The sequence below is a fragment of the Halichoeres trimaculatus genome, unplaced genomic scaffold (assembly GCF_033239565.1).
Source record: "Halichoeres trimaculatus isolate MK-OKI-2021-1 unplaced genomic scaffold, fHalTri1.1 fHalTri1_scaffold_7, whole genome shotgun sequence".
In the NCBI taxonomy this organism is placed as follows: Eukaryota; Metazoa; Chordata; class Actinopteri; order Labriformes; family Labridae; genus Halichoeres; species Halichoeres trimaculatus.
The window spans coordinates 17,852,192-17,857,422 of record NW_027437185.1 but is presented as its reverse complement, the minus strand read 5'-3'; positions in this window follow the sequence as shown (position 1 = coordinate 17,857,422).

Genomic DNA, 5,231 nt, shown 5'->3' with positions numbered 1-5,231 from the left:
TGTTGAATTTTGTTAAATAATAAGATCTACATGATGTTTTGAGTTATAAGCACTACTAATGATTTATCATGACATCATTCATACTAGAGCCCGACGGATATGGGATTTTGGGGGCAGATGTCGATACCGATACTGGGAGCAAAAAGAAGCCGATATCCGACATATCGGCCGATACCCGATATATCGGCCGATATATGTAATAAATTTATTGATATACACAGGAGAAATACTGTATATGAACACAAATTATGACTAGCTATTAAAAAAAGTCCATCTTCCATTTAATGCATGGGACTAAACTAGATTTTAAGTAACAATGTAGCTGCTTTCAAAACGTGCAATAAATACAATTACAACAAAAAATATTGAAACATTTTCAAAAATCATTTCAAACAAAACAATAACTAGTGAATTTATTTGCCCAGGTTAATCCTGCATGGCATTATGAAGTGAGATGCTGTGTAGTAGCCTTATATTAATTGACACACAGGAGCAGGAGCGACAGAACCACCGCGGAGCAAAAATTTTTATAATCAGCCACATTTTGGCTGATGTTGATTGATCGGTGACAGGCTATAATCGGTCCGATTAATCGGTCGGGCTCTGATTCATACCATGGAAACTCTCCCCAGAGACAACATAGGAAACATGTTTTCTGCATGTGTTCATATTCCAGTTTAATATGTGAAATATTAACCAAAAACAGGCATTTGCTTTTGTCTCTAATTCATCCAAAGACATTTAAGGATACAGTGCAAATTAATACAACATTGTGTGAAAGTGAAATAAGTTCTTGGTCTGCTAACATCTGAAAGTCAAAATTAGATTTCGAGTTTCGTAAACTTTCCCCACAAACAATTTTGAGCGGTTTCAACCTGGAATAACAATTACATGATCAGTATGTAGACTTCAACAAAGACATTTTAGTATTCTGTATTTATGAGATCATTGGTCAGTCCTTCCTTCAATCTTTACACATTCTTATTGTGTTCATTGTCTGGAGGACAAAATGATAATGGATCCTCCTTAAGAACCCCTGCAGCTTCCACCATCCTCTGGGTCCGAATACATCAGATGACACTTTCTATGAGGCTTTGTGGCAGGATTATAATTGAAACTGACAATAACAAAAAACATTCAAATAGCGTGGCAGACTAGGCTGCGCCGCACAGTGAACCCCCCCACCCTACCCCCCAACACCTCCCGAGGAAGTCACACATTATAGATGAAAGTAGACTTTGATAGAGCCCTGCTTAAAAGGAAAGCAACTGGATGATTGCTGGTTGGATAGCTCTCCTTTCATGCGTCAGATGTCCAGGCACACGAGTTGATGGTAATGACGTCCTTCTAATCTAACCTAGGAAGAGATTATGAGACTGTTCATTAGCGACTCCCAACAACCTTCAGCTGCTGCCCTTAACAGGTTATTCGCTAATTATTCAGTGAGCATAATTCACTATGATCTGCCTGAGTTCTGCTAAAAATGCCTGAAATGCTACACTGAACTGATATCTTCCACTTTTCCTCTTTACTAAGGCAAAGCTTTGTGTGTGCGTTTTATACGTTCAAGGACAAAACACTCAAGGATTGAAGCCTCTCAGCAATCTGAGCTTGACTTACAGAGGGAGAGCGACAGCTTTCCGACTATGTTTTAAAAACAGCACCACAAAACGTATTGTTCAGTGACCCTTAATTGTTCTGCGTGGTGTGCATTTGATCAGTGCTGCTGTGTTTGTGTGCATGTCTTCAGGAGGTAATGAGGTGGCCATCTTCCTGTTTACCATGCAGACGCAGAGAGGACAGGCACACAAAGGCCTTTAATAGTGCCCTTCATATGGACTGCTGCAGGAGAGTCAGCCTCCTGATGCAAACTACAACCTTCTCCCTGAGGAGATGGTTATCTTAAAGAACATGCAAGATCAGGGTATAACTCCTTATTCACTATACCCACAATATTGGGTGCACACCAGTACTTCAGGTTGTAAGTCAGGGACATTTAAGATGTTACTTCATGGCTTTGTTTAAGTGATTAACTGACCATTAAGAGTGCAAATGAGACTGACAAAGCTAGATTTCATGGAAAAATATGATGTATGATGATCCGTGAACCAAGGGTTGACAACAGCTAGTGCTACTTTTCAACAACTCCTTGGCTTAGTTAACTTTGTTTCTTGTGCCAGGAAAGAAATGAGTGGCTAACGTGGGCTTAGCTTCACCTTCTTGTCTACCTATCCCATCCATCTACAATGTATCCACAAGGCTGCATTAGCTCCCAGCCACTTCCTAGCTAACATCAATGCAAGATAGGTTGTGGAAAATGCTAATACAAGCCGTTGCCTCGCTGCTGTTAGGTCACAGGTGGTGGAAATTATTAGAGCACTTGGAATTTTTAAGAAGTTTCAGTTGTTTTTGTTGAATTGCCTGTTAAAATACAAATCAAAACAAAACTAATGAAATATCCACAAAGTCGTCCGTACGCTCTACATACCAGATTACCAGGTGGTTTAAACCATTTTCCTTTTATAAAAACAATAAAAAGTAATGGTCTGGCTTCCTCAAATTGATCTCAACCCTGTCCAGCAAATTTGGGCAAATTGGAAAGCATATTGAACAGATCTATTGTACATTCATAGGAAAACCTTTGTCTTGAGATGCAGAGGGCATAGGATAAAACTATGTCAAAATTTTCAAGACATATATTGACGCTATGACAGAGAAATGTGCAGCAACAATTGCTGCAAAAGGTGGACAAATTACTTATCAAAGTTAAAAGTACTGTCAGTTTGAGCCTCTGAAGTCTGGGAGGCGCTACAGAGTTCCTCTAGCCAAAGGTCTTTTCAAAAAATATTTTTTCTTAGACCAAACGCCATTGACCAACCCACATAATGACCCAAACTGCTCTAATACTGTTCATTCATTTTAATAGATCTTGTTTTACTGTTACTTTTATATTGTGTCTAATATATGTTTTTTTTATGTTTCATGGTCATGTTTTGAAGGCAGAAAGAGGTCAATATTTAATGATATGTCAGGTGTTCAAAAAAGTTTGGCTACAATTGTATGTCTATGGTTTTACTATAACATCAATTCATGAATTTAATATGCCTCAGAAAAGCTACATCCACACTCTCATGAAACCCATCCAGGGTGCACAGGTGAAACAAGCGGTTTGGCTGCACACGTCAAATCCCTGCTGACCCTTCAGTGGCCTGTTGCTGAAGTCCACCACCCTCCTTCTCATAATGATAAAGCAGAGCAGGCTGAGGCTTCAGGGCAATCCCTCTGCACCAGACAGCCAGCTCCCTTCCATCTCACTACAATGGCAGCAGTGTGTGGCTAAGGGCGTCTTCGTCTTGATAAATATGCATCGCTGCCTCAGAGAAGATGTAGTTATTTCCACCGTTTTGTGTGGGAGTGTAAATTTATGTGCGTAATCCCTGTATACTCTATCAATGCTCCTGGTCAAAATGGGGATGAATATTCACACATGCACATTTATACCCTCACACACACACACACACACACACACACACACACACACACACACACACACACACACACACACACACACACACACACACACACACACACACACACACACACACACACATAGCCAGTCCTTTTTAAATCCATAAACACATATCGAGGTTGTTGCATCTCTGCAGCATGATGAAGATGATGTAACTTCTAAGAAGAGCCTGGAAGATTCAGGCAGCAGACTTGTTGTACGTACTGTGAGTGATGCTTCAGACCAAGCATCAGAGTGTCCCTTCATTTAAAATGTTTTTCATCACAAGCAAAGATGGTCTTTTTCCTTTTAAGTGACATAGAAATAACTCAGTCTTTTCAGATCATGGAAAGGTTAAATGGTTTTTCACTTTAGGACTTTTGCCAAATTGCAAAAGATGGTACAATTTTAGTAAACCTTTAGAGGAAAGTAAATAAGAAATGATTAACCCAAGGATAGATCTGAACTCACCTCGTCAACATTTCCAGAGCTGGGGATGTCATCAGGTGAATGTGTGAACATTTTTAAATGCAACTCTGTTTGCTGTGAATCAGGAACAACCTCATGTCCCCATGAAACGACTGTGGCTGCTGCCAGAGAGTCCCACAGGAGTTGTTCCATTAATCACAGAGCCGCCCGGAGGTCTGTGTGGGGATGACATCACCCTACTGTCTGATCTAAAAGAACACCTTTAAATCACTTGATCATCAACATTTCTCAACTCAGAGCTGCAAAAATCAGACAAGTCAATAGCTATAAACCTGAACCTGATGCCTGAATGTGAGGCCCTGCAGAGGAGGATCTCTGGGTTTTTTCTGGTCGTGCCCGGTCTGGATCCACATGGATCAGACCAAACCTAAACATTTTCATGCATGATGCTTCCAACAAAGACAAATGCATGCTTCTTACAAATATCTTGATCGTACTGAAGGTTCCTCGGTGGATGTTAGACCAGGTGGGCTTCAAAGCCTGAAATTTCATCATCTGAACTCCACTCTTAAATCCCTCTGGCTTTTTGTTATTGGGGTTTTAAATTCTGTAGCCAGTACCTGTTCATTAACTAAATAACTCTATCTCCCTGATTTTCTTCTTTTCCCTCAAAATTAATAATTTGTCAGTCCAGGAAAGCTCACCTTATTTTTACAGGTGTGCTTAGTCATTTAGTGTTACATTCAGGAGAGGTTCACAAACTTTTTAAGTACACATCCTTACCTTGACATTAAGGAGTTTTGCTGTTTTTAGAGTTAAACTAGAAAAAACTTTTTTTGAGTTTATTACTTTAAACTACTGAATAAAACTCAACTGAGTGGCTAGACAAACTGAACCCATAAAAAGTTAGCACCTTAAACAACCAAATAATCAGTGTGAAGGGATGCATTTTTTTCCAAGTAATAAACTGTGAATTATCTGTGCAACAAATTAGTAGTAAAAAAATAAATTATATTCAAAAACTGTTCAACGGGATAACACTGAAGCGCTTTTCCAATGACAATGTAAGAGGAACAATATTTACATGACTCATAACTGATACAGAAGATTTCCTGCAAAACCAAGAAACTGAATCCCTCTGAAAAACAACAACTGCACAATGAATTCAGGTCCATAAAAACACGTTAGACCTGCAAAGCCTCCAGCTGTGACCAACAGCTGTGTGGAGGATACATTTAGAGAGTTAGTTAGTTTTTCTGCACCTCTGAAATACAAAAATGCAAAGAATAACACT